This window comes from Echinops telfairi, unplaced genomic scaffold (assembly GCF_000313985.2).
Source record: "Echinops telfairi isolate 266 unplaced genomic scaffold, ASM31398v2 ScPeMD7_1;HRSCAF=3_0, whole genome shotgun sequence".
Taxonomy (NCBI): domain Eukaryota; kingdom Metazoa; phylum Chordata; class Mammalia; order Afrosoricida; family Tenrecidae; genus Echinops; species Echinops telfairi.
The window spans coordinates 46,913,622-46,929,277 of record NW_022103896.1 but is presented as its reverse complement, the minus strand read 5'-3'; positions in this window follow the sequence as shown (position 1 = coordinate 46,929,277).

Genomic DNA, 15,656 nt, shown 5'->3' with positions numbered 1-15,656 from the left:
TCGATGTGTTGGATTCTTCCCACCAGCTGTTTGGAGGTTAAAGAAAACACAGCAGGCTTTGCTGGTGACCCCAAGCGCTTTAATTCCTAGGCATGCATATTTTCACATTATTACAGAAAGGTTTCATTTGCAATTTACAGGCTGAGTAGCAATGACTCGGTCTCCAAGAGGCCAGTGCTTTTTCACCACCCCTCCGAGTGATGGAATTATAGTTTAAACAGCTGGAGCACTGTCCCAGGAGAGACACTTGGGTATGTCTCCTTAGCGGCAGAATAAATCCATCAGACATATTTCATGTGTCTGATAACATTAATAGATACCAGAGCTGTTTAAATATTTAATGAACTCACTCAGAGGCTGTTTACCAAGGTGGGGGGTGGGGAGAGCGATCAGAAAGGATGATCACATTCTTTTGATCTACAGTGACAAACACAAAACTGAACTCTTGGCCAATGACTTCTCTTTCTTGCTGCAAACTCCTTCAGGGGAACCCGTTTGCAACATGACATGTTTCATTTCCACAGTGTGCAAGAGAGTGTTTTCAGTTTTGCGGTTCAAAAGTTAATCACTCCCATGCAGCGCACTGCTCAGAACAGATGCCAGAAGTCACAGGCTCGTCTTCTGCTGGGATGGAGGAAGCAGGAAGGATGAGCTGTGCCCCACAGAGCAAGGACAGGGTGTGCAGTGCACTTGGAGGCCCAGATCCCTGGCTGTGCTGGTGAGGTGGGTGTTCCCTGGGAAAGAGGGATGGGACAGAATGTAAATTCTGACTCCTGGTGACCTTGGCGAATGGCCTTTAGAAGGATTGTTCCTAGAGTCCTGCCTTGGGGGCATCAATAATGGTCAGAAAGAAAAATATATATCAAGGTCTGATTTGGGCAAAAGTTTATGTTAGTCTGAGAGCAATTTTGTTTTGATTTCCAACATTTCACTAAATTTGGTTTGGCTAGGCAGAATAAAAAATGGTTTTAGTCTGTGGTTTCAGATGCCTGTTTGGCCATGCGAAAAGGAAACAACAGCTACGTTTCCAATGGTGGGAAAATGCCGGTGTTGGCGCTAACCAACCCTTGTGTTGGAGGAAAATCTATTGTATGTTTTCCAGAGTGTTTTTTTCCTTCCTCAATTCTATTGTTGTCTGACCATAATCCAGCTCTATTTATGCAATTAACACATGCCTAGGCTTATTATACACCATCTTGGTCAGCAATAACACCTGATGAATTCAGCCTATTTCAGAATGGATTAAGGGTCCCTCCTAGACCTGGTTGAATTCCTGGCCATTTAACTCTATGGCATTAAAGTACGTGTGATGTTCTTTAGGGGATTAAGAATGTACTTTGATTTAATTTAAAATAGATATATTTTTCCCAAACCATTAGGAGCCAATCCAGACATCATACCATTCCATAGTTCAATCAAACCAAGCAGTACTGTACAATTGCTACCCAAATAAATTTCAAAACATTATCTCCCTTCTTGAACTTCTTGATATGAGCTCCCCCTTAGCTCAACCTCTCCAACTTTCCCCACCTCCCCCAGGAATTCTTATGCTACTTGCTATGTCTATAGATTCATCGATTTTGGGTTTCATTATAAAAAAAAAAAAAAAAGAAAAGCACATTACAAAGATTCAAGAAGGCTACTCACAGTGACAAAACACAACAGAGATCAACCCCAAGATGAAAAACAAACAAACCCATTAAAAATACTGAAAACTAGATCAAGCCCAAAGTGTATCAGAGGGGAGATCAAGTAAAATAGATACATTTTGAGATGGCAATTGGATTAATAGTTTTTAGAGTCATGGCTGGGGATGTTATAGGGAATTGGAAAGGTAATAATAACAGGTACAAGAATGAAGAGAGTGCTCTAAAATTGACTGTGGTGATGACTGCACAGCTCTTTCACATATCTTTAAACCACTGAATCGTATAGGAGGTGAATGATGTCAATAAAACTGTTAATATTTTAAGAAATTTTAAAAGATACAATATTTGAATATCTCCAATGAATTCCATTAGCATGATTTATCCTCTGTTTTGCTGTAGGTGTGTCATTTGTTATAAGACCAGAAGAAAACAGATGGGGGATTTGCAGAGTGCAGAGTATTGCTCTACTTTTTAAAGGGCTGTCATTCTCAGAAATTAGAGACTTACACAAGACCGTACCTTTCCAAACAAATCATTTTCAAGTATATAAATAGCATAATTAATCACAATGGAAATATAAAATGTTTCATCAGTAGCAGATGGACAGAAACGAATTTTATGTATAAGACAATTTGAAATGTTCAATGTTGCATAATTTCAATTTGTTTGTAAAAACAAATTTGAGTGTGTGCTTTTATTTTAAATTAATTGTTCGCATTTTGTTCTGTGCTGCTTTTTTTCTGTAGAAAGATTCAAGTGCCTATTTAACAACGGCTTTGAGAAAACAACTGAGTCACTACCTGGCAAGACAGAAAAGCTAAGGAAAATATACTTTTACAAGCGAACAGTTTAAATTCTCCAGATTCCCCCTTTTTCGAATAACCAGCAGTAGAGTTTCCTCAGATCCTTGAAAAGGAGACTAGGAGAAACACTCTGGAAAAATGTAGCTGGTGTTAAAAAAGGAAGAAGAAGAAGAAGAAGACGAAGAAGAAAAGCAGAGACCTTTGATGTTCAGTATCATTTTAAATCGTTTAAACAAATGCGTTTAGAGCAGAGAGGACTCTGATGGCAAAGGAGGAGGGACCTCCTTTTGGAAAGCAGGCCTGCTTTGGACTGAAGTCTACAGCAATAAAATCTGAAACGAATTTCCAGATGGAATAAATTGGTTCCAGGGTTTCTGAAATTTTGGCCAGCATGCTGCACAGCTGAAGTTGATCCTTGGTCGTTACGGAAGGGGTGGGGAGGGAGGAGAAGATGCTCTGCGGAGATCCATTTCCCAAGAGATCACAGGGCGGGGCAGTCCGTGGGGTGTGTTTGCTGTAGCTCTCCACTGCCCTGTGTTTCGGAAAGCAGAGGGTCAGATAAATTCTCCTGTGTGGTGGAAGGCAGCTTGTTAAAGCAATTCTCCCAGCGAGTGCAAGTCTAACGTTAAGAGGTAGGCACTCACCTTGCAGCTTGTCAGATTCTGAATGTGCTGCAGTCGAAAGAAAATGCACGGCGGCGGCTCTTTTCTTAATGTTCAGTAGACGGTTTAGAAAACAATCATGAGGTAACTAGAGGGTGTACTTCCCCAGCCAGGGCTTGACCTCACAATAACCTGAGGACTATGTCAAGGATGGGGAGAGCATCTTGTGCCCCTGGCCACAGTGAAGGCGACAAGGAGAGGGCACCTTGAATGTCTTATGGTCAATGTCGCAGCATTGGGAGGGAGGGACCTCAGGGCATAGCCTTTGTGCTTCCACCCCAATAAGGTCCTCTAATCACCAACCTTTTGGTAAGCAGCCAACCACATTAACTGCTAATAGCACCCACTGAAAAACAAAGGAAAACACAACAAAACACAAATTGCCAGGGAGCTGATTACAACTCATTACAACCCTAGAGGGCGGGGTAGAACTGCCCCTTTGAGTTTCCCAGAGTGCACCTCTTTATAGGCGCACAGTCTCTCCTTTCACCCACGGAGCGGCTGGTGATTTCAAACCGCTGACCCAACGCACAGCCCGCTATGCCGCCACGGCTCCTTATACCATCCAGGGACTCCTTCAAGAATTCTCCAAAGAGGAATATAGTTATATTTCATAATTTAAGGTTTCAGTTTGAGCTCCATCTGGGCCTTCTTTTAAGAAAGGCCTGGAGAAATATTGGCCTTTGAAAACTTATTTATGAAAACTTAGCCATGGGAAACAGTTCTACGTGGGCATGCATCAAGACACCAGGAGTCAGGATGGACTCACCAACTTTTTACAAGTAATCTGAGCTATTTCCCCCACATTTTAAATCTCTCTTTCATTGTGCGTAGTAGGCTTCATTTTCACGTTTTCTACTAACCCAAAACAGTTTTGAGTAATCAAATATACTCCTATTTTCTTATCATCTATTGCCCAAATTCCAGAAATCTGGTTTTATTTACCAAAATTTATCCAGTCCTCTACCCTAGTGTAGTACAATAGTCCTTGCATCAGCACGATTGGTGCTGGTTTTAAAGCTCCTGTTTTTTCTGCTCAGAGGCCTTGGGTGGGAGCGGAGTGTGGGTGGGGCAAGAACGACGATTCAAAGCTGTCAGGGATTGGCATCACTAGGCATTTTCTGGTGGCCCAGATCAGGAACTTGGACTTCATTCCAAGCAGTAACCTCTCCCCCCATTGCTATGGCTATCACTTTGGCATCCTTTGGGGAGCATCCTGCTTTATAGTCATCTCTTAACCCGGCCCCCTCCTTTCTGTCTCCATTCTCCTGGCATTATTTCAGGCCTTCTGGATCTTTCATCTGGAGAATCACATTAGCCTCTTGACATGTCCTGCCTTCAACCTATCTTTTCTTATCTCTGTCCTCGATACACTTGTCATGTTAATATTTCTAAAAACGGGCATTTCTCAAATTCCTGTTAGCTCATTATGCCCCATAATCTACAGGATGAAGCTCCAACTCCTCATTAGTAAATCATATGAGTCCTTCTACATCTCTCCAATCTCAATTTCAGTCACATCCAACTTTGGTCACAGCCCCTCCTAAAAATTGCTTCTTGTCCCCTTTTGCCATCATTCTTCATCCTCAGACCATCGTTTTCTGCACACCATCCCATCCATCTAGAAACTTCTTGCCTCTTTTCAATTACTAAGTGTTCCTTCTTTAAACAAACCAAGTAGATCATCCTCCTTCCATCTGCACTACACTTGAGCAATTTAGCAAAGTAGTTGTAGATGTTGATTTATGACTCTCTAAGCTTCAGTTTCTTTAGCTAGATATTAGGAACTGTTATAAGGACTAAATGAGATATGGTAGGCAACCTCCTGGCACAGGGTTTGAAGTATAATAAGTGCACCAGAAATGTAAGTTCTTTTTACCTTGTGCATACTTTATTTATATATAGTGTTTGTCGTATACTTTTTGTGTGGGGGGGAGTTGATTGACTTGTCTGCCTTGCCGAGAGAATGAGACCTCGTGACTGCATCCAGTCATATTAAATTAATGCTGGTTGATAGGGAAGAGCTGACTCGGGCACAGACTGTTGTTCCTCGCTCCGCTTGATTCTGTGCTCTCTTAATAAACCTCTCATGAATCAAATATATTTTAGTTTAATATAGTAGTTAATCTTCTTCCCTGCCTCTTCGAAATGTGGCCAATCCCCAAATCTGTCTTTCAAACCTCTCTTCAAAGCTTTCCTATTATTAGCCCCCCTGACTTGGTTTTCTTTCCTCTAGCCCCCCAACCACACCTGCTTCAGTGATCTAGAGATTCATATCCTTACAATACCGGCTGCATTATGTTGATTATTTGGTTAAATGCCAACAACTAACTTCATGTTCTCCCCACTATTCATGAAACACAGTTCCATTTTCCTTAGCAAATGCTCAGGCGCTTTGCACCCCACCAGTCCAAACACCCAGTGCTTGTTTGACAACAGTTTCATCCCTGATCACGTCTAGTGGCCTCCCTCCATTGCTATTCCCTTCTAGCTCATTCTCCTTTAATAGAAGAGTTGTGTTTCTGATCATGTGACTACTCAACTTAAAATTTCCAATGACTTCCCATTGCCTTCCAAAGGTAATTCACACTTCATAGCATAGTCTTTCAAGTGTTATCATCTGGCTGCTGTTGAGTGCTCCAGCTTTATCTCCAGTTTTCCCAACCATATTGGGAAGAGCTTTAGAGTTTGAAATTCTGCCAACTCTCACTGCTTCTGGACATTTGTGTTATGCTTGTGTCTTGTCCTTCACTCTCCCGTCACTTCATTTCCCGAGACTTCCTCTCCTTCTGGCCCACGAAAAGGCCTCCTTACTCCAAACACCGGAGCTAGGTAACGATGTGCTGCCTTATTTGACGTGAGCCTCATTGTGCCTAAAGCAGAGTATCACATCTGTTAACTCTATTTACAGGAATATTTAAAACATTTTGGTAGTGAAGGTGAGGATCACATCATATTAAAATAGACATGCTTATTGTTTTATATGAAAGTAAGTTGTGTCTCGCCTCTCTTTACCCTCCTATAAAGTTATCAGACCCAATAGCATGTCTAATTTAAATCCAGAAAAATAAGACCCAATATAAAGTAAAATTTTTTTACTTTAGTAAGAAATCATATTAGTGTTATATTAGTGCTATTGATTGTTTTCCGTAGAGATACACCTTGTGATTTTAGTTAGCTCTACAACCATTTCTTCTCCTTAATCCAATTGTCTCTCATCCATGTGATTCAATCTCACATCATAAGTCCAATTTGTAAAGCCCAAATACAATGGTTGTCCAAAAATAACCAAACACACTGTCATCTAGCTGATTCTTACTCAGAGTATCCTCATAGGATGGAGTAGAACTGTCTCTGTGGGTGACTGAAGCTTTAAATCTTTGGAGGAAAGCCTCATCTTTTTCCACTAGAGCGCCTTGTGGGATCGAACCACTGATCTGGTGATGAGCAGCCCAACTCATAACCCATTACACGACCAGCTCCTTCCAATGACCATCAATTTATAGCATATTGCTAAATCAACACTGATGCTGGGTTTCAGGATTTGAGACCAGGTCTTACAGACCAGGAACAGGTATATTCAGAAGACAGTGTATAGGGGAACCATGGCAGATACAGAAGCAGAAATTTCTCCAATTCCATGACTTTTTTTACTTATCCTGGAATCAATCAAGAGAGATATGGAGGCTTAATTTAGAAATTTGGACAAGAAAACAGACATGACACTATGTTGAAAGACTCCTTAACTCATTCTTGACAGGAAGATAAATAGACATAGCAAAGAAAAACTTGGTCCTGTGAGATTTCAGGCCCTGAAATCATTTTGCCTGCCTTTGAAACCTAACTCTATAACTTAATCATTCTAATCTTGAGCAAGCCATCTAATGTCACTACCTAAATTGCATTCACAAAGTATGTATAATAACAATACTTAATTAGCAGAGTTTTGTAAGATTGAGTATATGTTTTATTTTATAGACTAAAAGAGCTGTATGTTTTATGAACTTTTTAGAAATAAAAAAAAGCTGCCAAATAAACTATGACTTGCTATAGGTTGTCAAATATATGCCAATTTTGGAGATGTTAAACTGTATTAAAATAAAACAAAACAGAACAAAAAACCTTGGTTGCCCGTTATCGTTAGATGATGTAAGGTGGGTTCAATCTTACAGCAGAGTGAAACACTGCCTTGTTCTGCACCATCCTCACAATGATTTCTATGTTTGAGCTTATTGTTGCAGCTGCTTATTGAGAGAATTCCACTTGTACTCTGGCCCTCTGGTAGACCAAGAAAAACGTCCCTCCTAAGAACACGGCAACATAAGTGAGTCAAAGTCTCACCATCCTGCTTCCAAGGAGTATTCTAGCTGTACTTCCTCTGACACAGATTTCCTTTCTTTTCTTGTTTCTTTTTCTGGCAATATATAATATATTCTCTACTTTTCCCAAGATCATAATTCAAAGGCATTAATCCTTCCAGTCTTCCCTATTCATTGTCCTATTTTTCCATGTCTATAAGCAATTGAAAATAGCATGGCTTGGATGGTGAGTCCTCCAAGAAACATGTTCGCATGTAAAGGAGGCGTTTTGGAGCAGATGTTCCCAGTGTACTATATTGTTTGCGTTCGTGGACAATGTTCATGGCTGTTTCCATGGACATTGACTGAGGATCCAACTCACACGAAACCCTTCACAACTTCCGTATGTCCTACATTTATCCTGAGATTGCGTATGGACCCAGGGGTGAGGAATTTGGTTTTCTTTATGCTTCCTCTTCAATAGCAAGTGTTTCCAGTTCTGTTTTCAGCAAACCATGTTGTGTATCTGCATAATGCAAGTTGTTAATGAGTCCTCCTCCAATCCTGATGCCATATTCTTCTTCATACAGTCTACTTTACTGGACTAATTTCTCAGCATATAGAATGAATAATAATAAGGAAATGACATGCCACTGACATACCTATCTTGATTTTCAACCACACAGAACCCTCTTGTTCTGTTCAAAGGACTTCTTTTAACTAACTATGTATAGGTTTGCTGTGAGCACAATGAAATCTTCTGAAATTCCGATTCTTTTCAATGTTACCCACAACGTTTTTACAATCCGACACAGTCAGCTGCAGAGCCAGTAGTAAGATAAATATCTCTCTCGAATTGTCTGCTTTCTCCCAAGGTCCATCTGACATCTGCAATGATATCCCTAATTCAATGTTCTCTTCTGAATCCCTCTTGAATTTCTGGCAATTCCATGTTGATATACTGCTGCAACTGCTTTTAATTTATCTTTAGCAAATTTTATTGGTGTGTGATTTTAATGATTCAAAAATAATTTTCATATTCTGTTGGATTACCTTATTTTTTGGAGTAGGCACTAATATTTTTGAGCCAGTTGGTCAGGTCTTCACATTTCTTGGCATCAATGTGTGACCACTTCCAGCATTGCATCTTAATTGGCATTCTATCCATTTTGCAACCCTGACCTTTGCTAATGCCTTCATGTAGACGAGATACGTGAATGGTATCTTCTTTTTGGTACAGTGACACTCTGCATTTCTTACGTCTTCTTTTGATGCTTCTTGTGCCGTTCAATATTTTGCCACAGAATCCTTCAATATTTCAAGTTGCGACTTGAATTTCCTCTTCAGTTCTTTAACTTCAGAAAGGTTCTTCCCTTTTGGTTCACTGACTCCAAATCGTTCCGTATTTCATTTCAGTACTTTGAAATATTCTGTTTAGCTGCACAACTTCCTCATTTCCCCCGTTCTCTTTAGCTGTTCTATGTTTGAGAGCAAGTTTCAGAGTTTCTTCTGATATGTCATTTTGGTCATTTCCTTCTTCTTCTTCTTTTTTTTAAATGACCTTTGCTTGCTTTTCATATGATGTTCTTGTTGTCTTAGTTATCTCTCAAAACCAAGCTTGTTCCTGTTGAGTTAATGCAGGCACATTAGTGGCCCTATAGGACAGGGTAGAACTTCTCTTGTAAGTTCCCCAGATCCTCACACTTTATGGGAGTAGAAAGCCCTGCCTCCTCCTGCAGAGTGCCTGATGATTCTGAACCCTTGACTTTTCAGGTAGCAGCCCGACTCATAACTGCGATGCCGGTAGGGCTCCTCTTGGTATCTGGTGGGCCCATAAGAGAAATCGCACAAGTGAGTACCTTTAGAGAAGTCTGAATTCATTGTGTAGTAAAGTAGGGCGATCCTTCCTTCCTGGGATTTTTTTTTTTTTTTTTTTTTGCGTCTAGTAGATACTGTCAATCCTTAGGGTTTTTAAATGCAACTGCTCTGCATTTCGGTCTTCATGTAGTATCTTCTCCCTATGGGTGTCTCTGCATCTATTCTGTTTGTTATGCAACTCAGAAATTATTAGATTTATGACCTACTCTGGTGTGACCTCATAAATATATATATAAAAAGAAAAATCTTATTCTCAAACAGAATCACACCATAGGTACACTCAGAACTTCAATACATATTTTGGGGCCACACAATTCAATTCATAATAAAATATTCAGCTTAGGAATGATAAGATGTGATTCATATAAGGATCTGAAAAAAGTTGGTAAACTGCATGTGCTTATTTTATTTAAGCTATTATTATTTGTAAGGATCAGGAGATAATCGTAGTAAAACTAACTGGTAACATGTATTTATTTTGTCTTCACTTTTCTGCTTCTAGGAAAGGGATAATCAAATTATGTTCTCAAAATAAGGTCATTGTACCTGTAAAATAGCCTCTAGTAATGATGACAGGTTCTTCATCAATATTCAAGGTGAGTATGGAGAAGTTCTAAGAAGCACCGGTGGCTCTGTGTGGTAAGCTTTGGGATGCTGGCTGCAAGGTTCAAAGCCACTGACTACTCCTTGGGAGAAAGATGAGACTGTTGGCTCCTGTAAAATTTTATCGTTCCAGAAACCATATACAGAGTCACTATGAGGTGGAATTTACTAAATGGGAATGGTTTCATTATTTTTGGTGAAGAAGTTGTAGCTAGGAGGAGCTACACCTCTTTGGTTTGTCCTTCCCAGAGCCGTACGCAGCTGAAGCGGACTGAACCTTTTCTGGAGGGAGAGAAGGGACGATCACTCAGCCAGTGTTCACGATGCCCGGGGCTTCATGCTACAAACTCATAGGATGCTCGGGGGCCATGCTTAAAAAACGATCTAAACAAATCAGTAATCGTTTAGAAACGAACTGATTCCTGAAAATAAGACCCACTTACTTCTACAAATAATTCATTCCTTTGTATTAAAACACTGGAATTTTATGTGTCTGTGTGTGTGTGTATGCATGTGTATTCACACATACTCAGCATAAAATCTGGGTTGACTTCAATAAAAAATAATAAGACAATAAAACCTGAATACAGCAGGATCCTAAATCTTTTTTTTTTTGAAGCAGAAGAAACTAAATATTCATCATTAATGAATGAGTGAAACTACACATTAAGTGAATGAATTAAAAATAAATAAATGAGATTATAAACACCAATAGAATAGCCAAAAAAGGGATGTCACTTTCGGGCCCAAGTGTTAGCTTTGTCATTTCACCCCAGACCAGGGCAACACACATGACCTAACAGAAAGACAGCAGTGTTCAGCTTAGAGATCTAAACATAAAGGAAAAACATAACTTGGAGAGATTTGTTCCCTGACTCATGGCAGCAAGGTCAAGGAAATTTCTGTTGCTAATAGCTAGTGAAACAATGAATGACATATCATTAATGGGTGTCTTAAGTTATGAAAGGAATCAAGTTTCCCAAATAAATGTCCTTTCAATGCACTAAAAGGAAATGGTCGGCAACCTAGGGATGGAAGAGCTCTTACATTAAAGAGCTTCCTTTCCATCTTGAATTATGCACCAACAGTTTAGTTAAGATGGAAGTGAAGGATGACTAAACTGCTACAGGAAAAGGGAGTAGCACACTTGCGACGACAAATTTGGAAAAATCTTCTGCCGTGGCTGTTGACCAAGCTCCCAACTCTGGAAATAAATAGAATTTCAGATCACAAAAAAATATTAAATAAAACACATAAGTTATATTCAACCACAGAACAGCAAGTGAGAAGAGACATGATTAATTTGTGCAAATTCAGTCTTGTAACTTTTATGTTACATCTATGGCTAAAATTTTACCAAGATTTACCTAAAGGAAAAAAGCCAGAGTTTTGCTTCTTGGGCTTCTAAATGCTTAGTATTATTGTAACATGTCAGGGCAAGAAGAGTAAAGCTGTCTAAACTCATAGGAAATGGAGAGGGATCGCTGACCTTCATGTGGGATTTTTTGGTTGACTAGATATGTGATATTGTTATGGGATTTTCTCTTAACCCTTAAGTACCTGTTCCTATTGTAGGCACAACAGCACTCATCAGAGAATAACTGGGCCCAAGAAGGCCACTTTGTCATCCCATTTAATCACAACAGGGTTCTCATTGTGTAGCATCAAGTCAAGATCACTTTGCCAATTACCTCAGCTAATAGAAAGCTCAACATTTCTGTGAGGAGGCTCTTTATTGTAGGACAGGCTGATGGTACTTGTCCTTCTTTGATAATGAAAGAGCTTGCTTTCTGGGGTCATTGTTGCGTCTTTCTCTATGCCCTGTATTGCTGATTCAAGTATAGGGATGCTTACTGACTTCAAAGGGAGTTTAATAGTGCATGGCAAAAGATGGGAAGCATGGTGGGAATATTTAAGAGAGGAGCTTACAAGGTCAGATTTCCTTTCTTTACGCATATCAGAAACAAGTTGGTATTCATATATTCTGTCACCGAGGGATGCCTGGACCTTTCTTATCCAGATCCCCATTACAGTCATTAAAATGTTATTTAAATTCTACAGGCAATACAATTAAGACATGTGCTCTTGTAGTCTGTGTACAAAATTTGTAATACCTTGCTAGGAAGCTGTCTCTCACTAATGGCATGGGTTTAAAATCAGAATTTTGGTATCAAACTTGCATAAAAACATCCTCAGATGTAAATAGCTTTGCTGAAATGATGAAAACCAGGAACTTGTTTTCAATTAAAATGTTAAAATGTTGCTTTCTTGATATAACCCCAAAGTCAGTGCCCCACGATGCTTTTTTCAGTTACTACCCACCAATTTACCAATGAGATCGCCATGTTGATAATGGTAGAGAAAATGAACGGATTTAAGTCCTTATTTTTCTTTTGGCCTGAGAATAAAATGTTTCTAAAAACATATTCCATTTGTATAAATGAGTAGTGCATTCATACACAATCTCTACCTATGCCAAAGCATTTTCTTTATTATAATGAGATGCATATTTCTGGATTTTCTGCACAATCAGACTGTAATTAAGCAGAGAAAGATGCAGGTAAGTGCATGAGATGCATGTTTAATTAAAAGAGAAAATGCTGGTTAAGTATCAATTTGCATGGCATTCAATTTATGAGGAGGATTCAGAGAGCAACTCTTTCTCATATATTTCCTTTTATGTGTGTGTATGAATTTACATGCATGTCCGTTTTCACACTGAAAATCATATTCTCATTTCATATGCTAAAGTGGCTGCCACATGTATTGGCCCATCCAAGAAAAAAATGTTGATCTATAGATTGAAAATCCCCATGAAAAATAAAATGCTTGCATAAATTCATGAAGGACAAATAAATAAATAAACGAAAGCAACCAGGATCCAGCAGGCTGAATCAATGTATAGCTTGCATATGGAAACAATGACATGATTGTTTACTCACTGCTTTAATGATATTCACTTTCTCCTAATGGCAACGTGGAAAATGTAAGTGCCAGATGCTGCCCAGAGCAAGGGAGAGAGCCGAGAAGGCCCAGGATAAGGAATTTATCCTGACACCAGAATGGAGTGTCACTCTTCAGTTTATTAACGCTGTGTGTGAGTGTGTTTTAGGAAAAAAATACTTTTATGTCTGCAGCTTAAATTTCCATATTTTTATAACAGTTCAGCAACAAATTTACATATTTCCTGGAATCTGCAGATATAAAAGCGGTAAAACACTCCAGGCATTATTAGACAGTAGATTATAACCCATTACTATTGTTTCAATTAGCAATGTAAAAGTGACCTGCAGTGTTCAGATGACCCGCTAATGGATTTAAACGCTTTCAAATATTAATGCAGGTTTTCTAAAGATGAATCCCAAACCCATTATTCCTGGAACAACTATGAGCTGAAAAGCTGGCAATGATTGTGCATTATGTGGAAAGGCTCATGGTTAATTAAATGAATACCTAGCATTACACTATTCACTTTAGTGCTACAAAATTATTTCTCATTGATTTTTACATTCTGAGTCCGTGATTCAATTTACTTCTGCAATTTGTGTTGCCTTGTCAATAAAAGAGAACTGCTTCAAGATGGAAGCATTAGAGACTGATAAATACATTAAGATCCAATGAAAACTGCAGATTTCTTATTGTTTTTCCTCTATTGAAATATCAGTTGTAGCAGCACTTTGTTATGCATTATATTATTAATACAATTTTTGTTTGCTTCCATCTGCTCACTTCTCCCCCTTTTTTTCACTCAGGAGCTGCAATGTTAGCGATTACTTGAGGGTCAGTAGCTAATTTTTCAGTAACAAGTTCTCCCACTATCAAGAACAAAAGCGCCATCAACACAAATCTGTTATTTCATGTGAAATCACCTAGAAGGCCAGATTCTTCATCCAAGACAGTGTGCAGAGTTACCGAGGTGTGTGTGTGTTTGTGTGTTTCAAGGAATAAATGGCACTTTTGTTTGCTAAACCACAAAAGTAAAAATAAACTACCAAACAGCTCTAATACTGCTATGGAATCTATGCACTATAATAATCTATTGGACAGGCCATTTAAATACCCATCTCATTTAAAAATTGTATTCGTATACATTTTAGAATTGAATCTACCTGTGTCCTTTTCTCTTCCCTGAGGTGTAGTAAAGCCTCACATTTTGAGATTTACTTTAACTGGGTTTTTGCCTCCAAAATATCACAGTCTTTGGCTTCATTATCATTGGTATCTAAAAATGACCAGTTATGTTATCTTCATGTGATTTAGACCCATAATCCAGAGGTTTGGGATATATATTAGAAATTCAACTTTCCTGAAAAGTAAAAACCAACCAACCCAGGTTTATGATTCAAATCATAATAAAATGTGCAAAGAGCTGAAAGAACATATTCACTCTACCTGAAGCTGAAAGAACTGGAGAAAACAATCTAGGCCCAAAGGTGCAGTTTTGAAGGATTCTAGGGATATAGTTTTGATCCTGGGGGCAACGAGTGGAAGGGATATGCAGAGTCACTGTGCTGAAAGACACATTCAACAATTTCAAGGGGTAGCATATGGTCATGAACTGATGATACTGAAGGAAGGAGTCCAAGCTACACGGAAAGCATTAGCTAAAAGTGAGGTTCAGGGAATTGACAGAATACTACTTGATATGTTTTAACATGCTGATGAAACACTGGAAGCACTCATTTGTTGGGGTCAAGAAATTTGGGGTCATGATAGTGGGCAGAGGGTCTCTGCTCTGACCCCACCCCACTCGTTCTCAACCATATGTTTTAGTTTGTTTGTTTGTTTGTTTGTCAAGGGTCTTCTAATGCCAGTTACTCGGTCCCAATGACATCTTGTGATCGCACAGACTGGTGTGCTTCTTCCATGCGGGCTTGTTCCTTGAGGCTTCCTCACCCACCACTATCATGACCCCAGTGATGCCTCTCACTTCGGACTAGACCAGAACATGTACGTAGCTATAGATAAGCTATTGAGCTACAGCACACTCAATCCGGGAGCAGGAATGGGAGTAGCAATACCAGAAGGGTAGGGAGAGGAGGGGAGGGGAGGAAGGGGGAACTGATCATAATGATGGACACAAAATCATACACACACCCCTCCAGGGGGAAGAACAATAGAAACCATGGGGGAAGGGAGACAGCAAATACATTTTTCTGAAGATAATGCAACAACAATTGCAGCAGTGCATTCACAGGGACCTTGCAGAAATTCAAGCCAGATTCAGAAGAGGGGATGGAAGGACGGATATCACATCTGATGTCACTTGAATTTTGGTTGAAAGCTGAGAGTACACCTTTCCTGAGTTTAAACCATGCAGTTCAGACAACTGCCTCCTGATCCATGTCCAAGTTGCCAATAAGCACCAGGAAATATGTTGAAATTCCCATTCTTCTCAAGGCTATCTATAGTTATGATCCACAGTTGAATGACATTGTGCCAGTTAAACACAAGAAAATATATTTCTCACACTCTCTTTCCTCCAAGAGCCATCTGATGTCAGCAATGATAGCCCTTGTTCCATGTCATCTTCTGACTCCGGAACCTCTGGCAGCTTTCTGTCAATGTACCCCTGCAACTGTTACTGGATGATCTTCAGCAAAATTTGTTTGCATGCGATATCAGTGAGAACATTCGATAATTTGAGCATTATAGAGCCACATTTCTTTGGAATGAATACAATTATGTATCTCTTCCAGTCAACTGGCCAAGTAGCTATCTTCCACATTTCTTGACACCGGCGAGTAAGTGCTTCCAGTGCTT